This window comes from Triplophysa dalaica, chromosome 14 (genome assembly GCF_015846415.1).
Source record: "Triplophysa dalaica isolate WHDGS20190420 chromosome 14, ASM1584641v1, whole genome shotgun sequence".
NCBI lineage: Eukaryota > Metazoa > Chordata > Actinopteri > Cypriniformes > Nemacheilidae > Triplophysa > Triplophysa dalaica.
In genome coordinates, this window is record NC_079555.1 from 613,332 (window position 1) to 627,802 (window position 14,471).

General features: G+C 35.2%; 1 protein-coding gene across 7 annotated transcripts in view; it reads right to left on the minus strand.

Annotated features, from left to right (window-relative positions):
• Window positions 1–7,516: 7,516 nt before the first annotated feature.
• The window catches only part of celf6 (CUGBP Elav-like family member 6), a 48,533-nt gene continuing 41,578 nt past the window's right edge, over window positions 7,517–14,471 (minus strand). For all 7 annotated transcript variants that reach the window (XM_056765856.1, XM_056765855.1, XM_056765858.1 and 4 more), the window contains one exon: window positions 7,517–12,987. The gene's annotated coding sequence lies outside the window, so the exon portion shown is untranslated. The remainder of the gene's footprint in view (window positions 12,988–14,471) is intronic.

The window sequence follows — 14,471 nt, forward strand, 5'->3', positions numbered from 1 at the left end:
GGGCTGTTAGGATATGATTATATCTGGCGGAGATATAACTGTTTAAATCTCTGGTATCTGAGGCTGGAAAGGAATCAAAATATTGAGAAAATTGCCTTTGAAGTTGTGAATCAGAGGCACTGTTACAGGTCATCCACTCACAAAAATAAAGTTTTGATATATTTATGGGAGGACATTTACAAAATATCTTCATGGAATATGATCTTTACTTCATATCCTAATGATTTTTGGCATAAAAGAAAAATCTAAAATTTTGGGCCATACAATGTATTTTTGGCTTTTACTAAAAATGCTCATGTGCTACTTACGACTGGTTTTGTGATCCGGGGTCACATATGTGGTGTTTGAATCTTAACATTTTGTCAAGTTTTTTAATCTTAGCAGGCATATGTAAACAGGTTTGCAAGTGTTTCGTGATTTTCAATCGTTTTAAATCAGTATGATAATTTTTTTATATTTGTTTAACTCTTTTGGCACAGTTTAGGGTAGAAAGTTACCAACCTTTTAACTCTTAAAATCACGTAGAAATCATTTTACTTAATTTGAAAGGTGTGCGAGTGCAATGTGTTGTCATAGCAACGTGGTACTTTCTGTTTCCCTTTCTGCTAGGATGACTTATGAAGGACCTCTCCTCTCTTTGCAAATTTAAATTTCATCCTTGAAAATCAATCCCATCTTGGTCTCCCTAGGCAACAGGTTATAGCCCATGGTTACGCGCAATGGTTGCTAGGTGCGTTGCCAAGATACAGACCCCTCTCCACATCACAGCTATGTGGGAGGTCACTCGGTCCAACGTGGTGGTCGAGAGATGAGGGTAAAGATACACGAGAGAGAGAAAGAGTTTGAATGAATAAATCTAATCTAATACTTGAGTGGTGAATGTCTGTCTGTCGTTTATTTGAAGGCAGATCAGACCAATGTTCTATAATAAATGTGTGAAAATGATTGTAGAATCAGACACTGTGATTGACACTACACAACATCAGATTCAAACATGTGCATTTCAGATCAACTCCAATCTGCCAAGAAAAACCTTTCTGTCTGTGAAAGGTTATAAATCATTTCAAACCAGATGTGTTATGTGACAAACATCATTAGTAAAAGCACATTGTGTTCTCTAAATTAATATGAGGTCATGAAAACTACATTCATGTGACTGAACTTCTCCTCCAGAGGGCAGTGTGAGTCCAGATTTATAAGATCAAAAACAGTGTGAAAGTATCAACACTTTTCATTTAATTTGATAAGTATCTTTTTCTTCTAAAATCGAAAGAAAGCCAATAAACATCTTACTTTCTGCCATTCGTTCATTTTGATAAAGAATATTGAATAATTGTGATGCACACGTATGTGTCTCATGAGAAATCTGATAATAATCACGAAGAAATTTTCAAGACATCATGATGTCACAGTTCTATTTTCAAATCATTCTAGGCACAAATCTAATGTTTATTTAGGTTAATTGTTTTATTCAAATTGTATATATTCATTTTTGTCCTTTTAATGTGTATGTATGTGTGATGTGTATAAAACTGTACATACGTTTATTTATATTTGTGTGCATTTTTGTAATTCTGTAAAAACATATTTTCATGATTTACATTAAAGGAACGAAAGCACATCAATCAGGACAATAAAATAAACACACAAGTTCTGAAGGTTTGAGATCCTTTGGCCATATGTTGAAAAGATCTCAATTTATCTATAAAGGGTTTTCAGACTTCTATCATACTCATGGAAAGTATTGTTTTTAAAAAAATGGAACGTGTTGTTTACAACATATTTATTTGATCACATTGAAATATATAAATATATCTATATATAGTGCATTTGTTTCAGAGTGTGGTGAAAAAAGATTCGGCTGAGATTGAGAGTGTCAAGAGACCCATCTTGAATGTGAAGAGAAAACAGAGTTTCATTACAAGAGAACATTGTTTGTCATAAAGAAAATGTGAGGTGGGCTTTGTGGACGGCTGTGAAATGAGCAGAGAGATGAGAAAATTAGATTTAGAAACAGAGTGGAATGCATTTCGATAAATATACATCTCTACATATCAATCTGTCAAACAGCTCCAGGTGAAACAGAGACAGTGAGAGTGAAAGAGAGAGAGAGAGAGATAGACAGAGAAAGAGAGATAGAGAGAGAGAGAGAGAGAGAGAGAGAGAGGAAAAGAGAGAGAGAGAGAGTTTCAACAAAAGGACAAGATCTCATACATACTGGGAGAAAAGTCAAGAAGCTCAAACCTGCTGCAAGATATTTCAAGTCCTGCCACGACCAAAGAACAACCAGCACAACACAACACAACACTGACAGGACAACACACACAAACTAACACTATCACCCTCATTGAGACTTTAATTAAAACTCTTTTTCTGTTTATATTGAGATGTATATATATAGATTTTTACTTATAGACTTTAATTTTATTCTATTTTATTTTTTATCTTAATCTGTATTTCTGCATGTTTATATTTAATCTTGTGCTTTGGCAATGTAAAACATTTTTTTATCATGCCAATAAAGCTCCTTTGAATCTTGAATCTTGAGAGAGAGAGAGAGAGAGAAAGAATGAGAGAGCGAAAGAGATAGAGAGAGAGAGAGAGAGAGAGAGAAAGAATGAGAGAGAGAAAAAGAGAGAGACAGAAAGAAAGAGAGAGAGAGGGAAAGAGAGAAAGAGAGGAATAGAGAGAGAGACATAAATGTTCAGGAAAAAATATGAAACTCCTGATAAAATGAGTTTAACATGAAAACATAAACAACCACAGACATGAAACTATAAAATAATCATAAACTAAAATTGAATAATTAAATTACATTTTATTTATATAGCGCTGTTCATAATTTTCATTGTTGAAAAGCAGCTTTACATACATCACGACTAATAAATGAATAATAATAATAGTAGGGTGGAAATTAAATAGAGAATTGATATTATATATTCTGTAGAATAGAAACATTCTGTTTGTGTACAGTGTATAAAGAATTTGTTTGAAGTAAATTTGACATTTTCAGCTGCGGTCTCTAATAAGAAATCACAAGCTTTTCTGCTTTTATGTCTCTTGATAATAGAGAAGCGTCTCCTGTCGACTCCACGACTGCTGGAACTGGTTTCTCTTCTAATTGAAATGTTATAAAAGCGCATCTGTTTTTACGGCACTATAATCACCTGATGCTCTTCATATGATCAATCAATGTGTTGATCTCTAATTGCAACAAGTAAAAACTGCAGAAAGATTTAGCTGAAATCTCTTCTTGTTCTCAGCTCACCGAGATGATTTTTCTGTTCCTGTCTCATTTCAGTCAACAGCTTCTCAAACCTGCACGAGACATGACACAGTCCTGACATGCTGTTGCATGCGATCAGACAGATAAACTCCAGAAACAAAAGAAGCGTCTCGTTTCACAACTCCAGTCTAAAGTATCAAATCTGACACATCACATCAACTTTCTCATGTAATCTTTCCCGGTTTGAAACAGCCAGTATCAGAATCCAAAGCGAACGCATTTCAAAGCATCTGTTGAGTTATTGCCTTTCTTTGTAGTCATAGCAACAGGTTAATCAGCTTCCTCTCTCATCTCACTCTGTCGCCGAGCAGGTTGCTAAGATACAGACGAAGCTGCAGCACGCAGGGACCCACAAAACTAAGCTGTGCAAAATAATGCTGATTGAGTTTAGTCATTGATGAGCTTGCTTTGATTTCTCAATTATTTCTCCTGGACATCAATGAGATTAAACGGAGAGCAAGTCTCAGATGTTTCTCTGGAGAGTCAGAAATGTGACCAATGTGTCTGTCATGAGAGTTTGAGAAGAGACGTCAACAATGTGAGCTCAGATTTGTCTCGTCTGTACTCATTGACAATATCAATATCAACTCAGACAGTTCTCATCACATTAACTCAAATCCAGATGATTTGACAGTGACAATCTTCATGTGTTTCAACTCATTTGTTTATATTTGAGAAGAAACATCTGAGACTAAGTTGAGATTTAAATGAGAACTCTCCTGAGCTCTGAAGGAGAAGAACATTTGTTTTAATGAAGTGTTTTGTAGACTCAGACAGAAACACGCCGGGAACAGGCGAGTGGTAGAGGAGTATCTCTGCAGTGATGTGGTGGGGCGGGCGGGTGTCGGGGGGGATATGGATTGCCTGTGAATTGCATCATGTTCTTCTGGGTGAAGGTGTGTGTGTGTGAGTGTGAGTCTGTGTGAGTGTGTGTCCTCCTTCATACTTCACACACATCTCTCGTTGATGGCAGAAGAGATTAAGGAGCGGCGGTGAGCAGATTTAGCCCGAGCGTCGTGACTTTAATTCAGCAAAGTCTTCAAGATGTGAGACGGCTGCTTTGTTGAAGTTTTGCATAAATTTGACTAAAAAGCAGCTTTTTGTGGAACTTCAGTGTTACAGAAATCAATGTTTTCATCAAATCAGGCAAAAGGAAATGCAAAGGACGAATTTCAATTTCCATAAATGTGTCACAGCGAGCAAATGTTATCCAAAAATGACAAACTGCACAAGACACACTCATTCAGATACACTTCAGTGTGTGTGTGTGTGTCACTGTGACCTTCAATGTGATTCTGTTCAGACACACACAAACACACTAGCAAGAAAACTATCAACTGTATTTCAGTCCCTTTTTCTTCACAGGTCTCGTTTAAACTCATTTCCCAAAAAAAGAAAATCTCAGTATGAACTTCTGTATTTCTCATCAAATCCACTTCTGTGAGTTTATAATCTTCACGTATGTCAGCAGTTTTCATTTCTCATGTGATGTGTGTGTGTCTGATGTAAGTCTTGCATGTTTAAAGCGTTGTGTTAAATCACACTAACCCGCTGTGAAAACAACAACTTTGTCGTGTCAACTCGAGAAAGATCTCTGAGAGAAACTGGCACAGCTTATAAAGAGAGTGGAGATCTCTGGAGACATGCGAGTGAGATTCTCTCCTTCATTTGCTCCAAATAAATGAGAAGGAAAACAGCACAGTCAACATTTACTCTTTTAACGTGACACATTTTTTTAAAGTGTGGAAAGTGAAAAGTAAGATGTGAGTGATGGTGAAGAGGTCTCTATGGAGGAGTTTGGGTGAAACAGAAAGAGAGAACTACACTAAGAACAAAAATAACCAGCATTTCTGTTAAATACAGAACCAAATATTATTTAATTTTTTTTTACCAAACACTAGAATTCCTTTGCAATAGGCACTGAAATTATATATAAAAAAGTGAAAAAGAATGACACTTAAACAGAATTGAACCTACATAGCAATTTAAAATGATATAACCATAAAATAAAAATAAAATAATGAACAGGACAACTAAAATGAATATGTAATAATTAATATTAACTGGAAATATTGAAAAATACATTATTTAAAAAAACCAGATCAGGAGAAATGTTTCATAAGTGTTCAGTTTATAGTCACTGGATTTAACTATCAATATATCAAACTGATCACTTCTTTAGAAGTTCTGCTTTATGTTTTAAATTGTTTTTTTCAAACATTTTTTTTAACTCTTTTTAAAGAATTAACGGTCAGTGATGACAGACAGATCCGAGAAAGGACGTGAGATCGTATAAATCACAAAAATGACATCACAGCTGCTCTGGTGATGCGTACAGTGTGTGATGACATCATCGGCTCAGTTTTTATGTGTTTTATTGGCCTCTGAACTACACTGAATCGATATGAAGACTCCAGTAAATAAAGGACTGTTATTAATTATTATTATTAATTTGTAAAAAGAAATATTTTTAGAGATTGTAAATTACTTTTTGGTTATTTTATTTTTCAGTAACAGATTTACTGTAAATCTTACACATTTATCAAGGCAGAAAACACAGACATGAAAAAGTTTTAGAAGAGCTGATGTGTTTTTGTCTCTTGCAGGATGAACACTCAGCTCTCAGTCTGACAGAACAAGTGTGTGTGTGTTTGTGTGTGTGTGTATGTGTGTGTGAGAGAGAGAGAGAAAGTCAGCGGGCGATCCGATCTTCACCTGGAGACCTGCATTAGATCCTAACAATTGATACTGATACACACAAAATGTTTTTTCATAATTATCAAATATTCTTTAATCGGCAACACTTTACATTAAGGTTCGCTTCATAAAGCATTTATAAATGTGTTCATTGATGATAAATAAGTCATTTACAAATGCATTAAAAAGCAGTTCACAAGGGATTCTAACCAAATACCTGCCAAATAATGAGTCATTTTAACTCACATGTTATAAATGCTTAATAAATGATTTTATTCATTATTTGTTTGCAAAATAGGCTGTCAGACTGGAGACTGTAGGGTGTTATGTTGTTTTTTCTTATTATTGTATATTTCATAAATGGTTCACATGAATCCACTATATAAAGGCACACTTTTATGGTTTGCCAACATTTATATATATTAAAAATAAAATAAGTTTGGTGTTTTGAAGTTGTGAATGAATTCTTCACAGGCATCCACTTTTCTTTATGGGCTGTCAACACTTCTAAATGTATGATTCACATCAGAGATGTAGCCTTGTGAGCATTCTGTTTCTACTAAATCAATGTTTTCTGGGTTATATGAACTACTGGAAAGAATCATCAATAAAACATCCTACTTTTACAACAACCTTTGTGCATTAAGTGATAAAAAGTGATCAAAAGTTTGATGAATTTGTCTTGGTAAGCAAGAAAAAATGGCTTTGGATAAGCATCATGATCTGAAAGCATTCTGGAGGACATCGTAAGACATTCTGAATCGGATCAGCTAAGCAACATTGTTTGAAAAGTGACGTAAGTTATGAAATATACAACAATAAGAAAAAACAACATAACAACCTACAGTCTGCAGACTGACAGTCAATTTTACAAACAACACGATAATAATGAATCTGCTGAGAAGTGAGTGAAAAATGGCTCACTATTTGACAGGTATTTCGTTAGAATCACACTTTTTTCACGCAGTTATATCTGCTTTAGAATGCAGTGTAAAATACTAATTAATCAATAATTAACACATTTATTAATGCTTTATGAAGGGAACCTTAAAGTGAAGTGTTACTTTTTTGATCATGTATAATGTTAGGTATAAACTTCATAGCATTTTGTCTCCAAACCATGAAAAAAGTCAATACTCTTATTTTGTTTAAAGATGGTTAGAAAGAAGAAAATGTGTGTGTGCAGAATTATTAAAAAAGAAAGTAAAATAATTCAGTTCAACCTGTGGAAAACAATATCAGAAAAAGATTTAAAAAACAAACCACAAAGATCTAGGCTAGTTATCTACTTTAAGACAACAAAAGAATTTGATTTCAGCGTACTGTAATGAATTCCCTCAGGTCGTCTAATGGTTTATTCATTATTTGACCTTTTAAATGATTCGCTTTGAATCCTCTCATCTGATTGGCTATTGACGTGCGCTCAACACCATTATGTCCATTAACACAAAGAAACGTGCTGATGCATTTACTGTTTCTCTCAAGACTGAAGAACGAGGAGACGTGACGTGAGCTACAGAAGTGTGCTTTATTAAGAGTCAAAGCATCTAGAGCTACAGAGAGAAACACGGCCGAGCTCAAACTATCTTACACATCAAAAGATCTTCAAGTAAACACTGATAATTCACTTTAACTCAACATCATCTGATCGATTTCTTTGTCAGCATCTGTAATGTTTCAATGCAAAGATTAGAAAAGGCATAAAAGGCATTTAAAATGAAACCGCACGAGACATGAAGAAGCAAAGAATGGTACATCTGATTTTAACATGTGAGCTCATGTGAGTTTGGTCCGAACAGCCGTGAGCGTAAACGAGACGAAACAACCTCAAAAACATCTTCAATAAATCATCCATAATTTACTTATGCGCATGTTACTCCAAACCTTTATTAAGTTTCATTTAAATCTTAAAACAATATTTCAAAGTGAACACTTCTGAAATGAAATACAATGTCTCAGAAGACTCATGTATAATATTTAATCCAACTTTCATAGTGCTTTTATTGTTTTTTTGACAGTGTTCACTGAATTCTGTATTAAAAGATTCTCACGAGCTCCGCAGAAGTTGGAAACAACATGAATGTGAGTAAATCGTGATATTCTGGGATACTCACTTTCATAAAACCATGAAACAACTGACATTATAACACAAATCTACATGTTTTGCATCCTCATCTTCATCCACAAACAAACATTTGATGACCAGAAACGAAAACAACTGCGAAAACAGTTTCAAGGCAAATTTCTGGTCACAAATTGTTTTTCCATGAGTCAAGAATAAATCTCATAAAAGCGTCTGTGACTTTAACACATTAAAAATATAAAAGCATGAGGAAATATAGATATTTATACGGTACTCCTCATAAATCATCGAATCGCTTCCTTTCTCAGTGAAACATGTGAATGATTCTTTTGTGTATCCTCCATTGTTTTCCTGTTCTATGGCCTATAAAGTAACAGACGTCCTGTAGTGTGAAGAAGAGGATCATGGGAACATCGTGCGGATGTGAGACGGACAGCAGACAGACAGACGTGAATCTTACGTCCAACTTACACTTCACCCCTGAATCAACACAAACACAACTGAAAATTTGAAGTGAATATTAAATGAAAATACTTGCGTATGGCACAATTAATAAAGCTGGAGTATTGTTAGGGGACGATTCACATTTTGCTTCTTTTGTTTGCGCATATTCATTATTTTAAATGTAGACGTACCGCAGGTCATGTGACAAGAACCAACCAACCAATATAGACAAGCTCAGTGAAGACGGAGGTACACATGATCACAGCACGGCTATTGTGGCCCATGGTTGCTTAGCAACGACAGACGCCAGGAGAGCTCAAACTCCTGGGCGCTTTGGAAAAAAGGGTTTCCGCGCTTACCACACAGTTTTTAATGCGAAATGTGAATCGCCCCTTAGTATTCTAAACCACATTAAAACACCGTAATATTTGCTCTCATTAATATGATTTAATCTCTATATAATAAAGGCACAAATAATGATGTACTGATATTCATGTGCTACATAAACACTTTTTAAAATGAGCTGTTTTTCTTTGTGAAATATTATTTGATTTTGGGGTAAAACGTGAGCTGGACATGAAAGATTTAGCATCAGTCACAGTCTCCATACATCTAAACACATCCTCAGGTTTTCTTCCCAGAACCAAACGTACTGCTAATCATGTATTCAAAGCATTTTGATATTTGTCAATATGATGATGTAAACTTCAAAGTGACTCCTGGCACAGGGTACCTTGAATACAACATGTGACCCCCAGCAGCGGCCGGACCGCCCTGTCCTGAGATGAGATTAACATCACGCTCACTGAAGCTAAACTAACAGAGCAGACTCTCTAGATATAAGGAATGGAAACAAATGCTTTTTTTGCTTTCATTTGAACGAGACACGATTGCACACGTGTGTCCTGTGGCGGCTTGCATTTGCACAAAAGGTTTAAAGCGTTCTCTCTGAGTCGGTGCTGATGTCACAGCGTCACAAAAAACACACTTCTGTGTTTGTGTTCTCAAAAATGACGAAGACGCTGGAGAGGCTCCACAAACCATGACATCATTGAGTCTGATGCCCTGAGAGATTAAAAGAAGATTTGTGGAGCATCAAGTTCAGTGTCCGCATGCATTTATAACACACGCACACACATCCCAGAACATTCCAGAAACTGTTTTAACGTTCCTCTTTCTGCCTGTCTGAAAGTTAATCTTGACCTCCTGTACTCAATTACATTTGACTTCCCGGTCTTGACAATCGCTGCTATTTCGGGGCTGAGACTGAAGCCCAGAGGGCATCTGGAGATGGTTCTGCGCTCACACGGCCTCGTGTGTTTTTACAGAGTCACAATGCAAATGTACAGACCTGAATAACTGACAGTCTTCTCTACGACTCTGAGAGAAGTAAATAATAATGCCCAACACAATTTCCCTTCAGTTATTACTAATCTTTCTCTTGGGAACGACCGTGGCTAATTTTTTTCTTACTTGGTATGTTTGTCTTGTTTTACAGTACAAATGTCAACATTTTTCAAGCAATTTTTGATGAGCAAAATGACCAAAGAAAACAAGTCTTGTTTTTAATTTATTTTTAAATTTCAGTGAATTTGAGCGCAGCAAAAAAATTCTGCAAATAGGGTCAAATATTAATCTTGAATTAAGTGAATATGAAAAAGCTCAACCTTAATTCAAGATTTTTTTCTTTAGCCCATTGGCAGATTAATTGCTTGTTTTAAGCACATATTCACTGAAATTTCATTTTTTTTTGTGTAAAAACAAGACTTGTTTTCTTAGGTCATCTTGCTCATCAATAAAACGGGTCTTGATTCAAGAAACTTTAGACATTTATGTTGGAAAAAATTTCATTTTGCAGTGTTTTAACATTGATGAATTGAATGTGTTCCTCTGGTTACATATGGCACTTAAACCCAAACGCCGAGCAGAGGTTCTGACCTCACATGCTCATCTTATGTTGACTCTGTGAGATATGAGACAATATTAAATAAAACTACAATAAAGATCATGAAGGAAAATGAACTTCGCATCAAATACTGTTGTGTTGTGTGCTTTAGGAATATCTGTGTGCTTTGTGGATGTGCTTGATTTAGGTTTTTATCCAAATGAAAAGCTTTTGTGTGATTAAATGCAAGCTTATAAAAGGACACGATTCATTTGGCACTTTTAAAACCATTGAGATTTGACCTGGCAGAAAACACATCTACAGTGTTCAGTTTCTTGAAATATAATCCACACTTTCAATCTTTGCTGTAGTTTTGCAGCAGGTTTGCCAGTAACTTACTGCAGATTTCATTTACAGTTTTGTTTCAAACAAAAACTTACCTAGTTCTCATATTTTCTTTCATTAAATAAGACATATTGTTTAAGGTTACTTTTCTTCTTATGTAAATGTATCATAATTTATGAAGTTTTCAATATTTTTACTAGAAAACAAGACAAAAATGCCCAGAAAAAATGTCATTTTTTGCAATGTGATGCCAGTAATGAGTTCAGTCTATTCTTGTTCATTTTGAATGTCAAAAGCCAAAGTGTTTTACTTTAATCAAAAGTAAAAAACAGTACTAATAGGATTTATATTAATATATTATATTAATAATATGAATCAAATCTACAGTAAGTTACTGGCAAAACTATTGCAAAATTACAGCAAAGTTTTACAGTGCACTGGGGAGTTTCATTTCCTATTACAAAAAAATCTGTCTCATGTGAAAATGTAAAACTGAACTGCATTGCAACTTTCTCTTGCAGAAAAAACACATGACATTTGACATGTTTTTTACATGTGATACCATGGAAAGTTAAATGCATCTAGACAAAAGTGTTAAATATGTGATCATGTGTGTTCTCTGTAAGGGCCTTGAGAAAGATGCATCATCAGGATTTAGAAAAAAAAGTTATTAAGATGAAAATAAGAAAATAATGTTTTAGAGAGATAATCATGTGAAGAGAGATGAAAATCACCAAAGTTTTCAATATCAGCGATCATATGTGTTGATGTACACACAGAGAATTAAAAAACTAAGTGAAAGAATCTCTTGAGGCCTAAACCTGACGTGAGAGGATCATTTGTTGTTCTGCACATAAAAAAAATGAAAATCACAACATAAAGACACTGTGTGTTATAAACATGTAAAGCGTGAAACAATATTAAATTGGTAAGATTTGTCCTAAAAACAAGTGAAAATGCAGATCGTATGATTTAAAACTCGTTCCGGACGGATGTGGAGAATCTGTCTTCAGATCTGGATATGTTGATAGATCTCTTCATAAAACTTTCCTTTTTTATTCCAAACAACAATTTCCATCTTCATAATCTTTCTTTAAAATACACTCACAGTTGTTCTCGTACGGATTCATTCTCCTGCTTCACTCTTCTATGTTGACTTTTAGAAGCAGAAGGTTTGGCTGTAACTCATGATGATGATGTGAGAGATGACATGAAGTGTTTAAGAGCTCATGGTATCACTGAAGTGAGAGGTCATTCAAACGTCTCTCTTCTCCTTCTGTGTTGCATCACTTCTGTTCATCTGGCAGTTTCAGCAGCTCTTCATCTTCATCGTCCTCACGTTCGGTCAAGTTCAGACCGCTCACGGGATCGCGTGCCACAAGTCCAATATCTCGCTGTGGATTGTCGCTTTAACACAAAGGCTTCTGGGAACCCGTCAAGACGGCACGCTTCTTTCTGAATACTGGAATGGAGAGGATGCGCACGAGCCATTTACCTCAGAAGTTCAAGTATTATCTTGGCTAAAAGAAATAAATAGAAATCACGAAAAATTAGCAAATCTACCGCTCTAATCTACACTTTTGCAAATCTACTTGTGGATGCAGATGCGTTTTTCATCGTTCAGTCTTTCTTTAACAGATGAATAAACATTCTCTCTTCTACTTCAGTGTTCATTATACGCGGAGCTATAGAGTACAGTAAGAGTTCTTTTTTGTCATTTTTAAATATATATATATTTAGATATTTTGCTTTTTTTTTTAAAAGCGTATAGTCCTTTGGTCCCTATTTCCTAAGGAATGATGCATGTTGTTATTCCTGGATTCCTCCAGTCAGCAGGTGTGTAGAGGCACAAAAACCAAAATGGCAGCAGGCTGGCGTGTATGCGCGTGTGTGTAAAGATATCAATATATTTCTCATGAAGAGTTCAAAATACTTTTCCATCTGTTTATATGAGCATGTGTGTGTGTTATTTGTTTCTGCATGCTCTGAGCATAATGTGTTCATAAAGGTTTCTTTTTTCATTTTCTCAACAAAAAAAACAGCAGCAAAAAAGTCATTCTCTGCCAAATTCATCCTGCAAATGTCGAAGCAGAAAAGGGGGAGAAAGAAAAAAGTTGGCAGAAAAAAATCTTTGTGTTCCTCTTTTCCAGCCCTCAGAGATTTGGAGCGCTCGCCTCTCGTGATATGTAGAAGAGCTAAAGTCTTTGATACTGCACTTGTGGATATAAGGTGTTGACGTCCCTCGTCCTGACAGAGACAAAGAGAGGAACAGAAGAGAGATGAAGGAGAAACAAGAGAAATCAGACAATGAAGACGGTCTGAAGGTATCAAAAGCTTTAAACGCTGACGACAATCCTGATGAACTCACTAAACCCAACTGTAAAAAGAAAAACTGATTCCGACTCACAAAAACATGTTGTTTGAGGAAGAATTCAATTGTTTTGTGGGATTGTGCAGAATTTCAAATGAGCACAGTCAAACTAAATTAAGTCGGTACAACAAATACTATCATAAAGAATAAATGCTTTGCAATTTAAATCATTCGTCAGTGTTTTTGTATTTAAATCATGAGAATGACATTTTTTTTAAATGACACATTTGAGAATATTTTGCAAAGAGCTTTCATGAAAATAATGCTTAAAAGCAAAAGCTTTTATGTATTATAATAATAACTACAAATCCATGGAAAATATATGAAAAGTTTGGTTTCAAAATTATATTTTTTATTTGTTAGTTTGTTTTGTTATTGTGGCTTAAATCAAAACAAACCAATTGCAGTTTGATTGATATTCATTGGAATGCACAATAAAACATGATTTTTGAAACATTTTTAAAACAGAGGTATCTCAATTGGGAACCAAACTCTTCATATGATTTGGGGATGAAATATGAACATAATCTTCACTCTGAGATTCATTCAATTGTTTCCTCCACTTCACTTTCTTATTTATCTTCACCTAAATACTCCCAGAAATAAACCCCCGAAGTTTTAATAAACCCAAAAAAACAGGAAAAGATTAAACTCTCAGTTTATAACTGTTCAAGTCAACTTTTAGATTTACATCAAAACACCCAAGTCACTTTTTCCAAATAAGATCTGTTGTGATTTGTCAAATACTTCAACTCTTCCTCGACTTATTCAATGTTACACGCTGCGGTTTATTGTCATGTAAAGTATTTGTTCAGTGTACATTACTGACGACTGTCCTCAAAAACAGAAAACAATCCTAATGTTTGTGATGTCTGGAGAGAGGCTGATGCTCCTGTCAAGAACAAGATTTTTTTTAAGATTACAAAAGAAATCCTGTCTGCATTTAAAAGCCTTGTGAACATCTCCAAAAGCACACAACACAGCAAACACACAGCTGAAATAAAGAAAGAAACACATCGATCCAACACACACGCACAACATCTGACGGTACAATAGCCAAAGGGTCAAAGGTCACCCATGGAAATCAGAACCACGAAGAGCAGCTATCAGAAAAACACCATATAGAGATGATGTCACGTCATGCCACTGTCACAAACCGCCGACAGAAGAACTTACAGTAATGGAAAGAGATTCTCCTGACGGTACATTAGAACGCCTGAGCCGTCCTGACCAACTACTGTACAAACAAACATAAGAATCCATGGCAGTTTCCTCTTCAGCACGCTTTTGATTGATGAGAATTTTCAGTTTAACTATTAAAAGATGAAAGCAGGGGAGGATACTGAACACACACACAGAG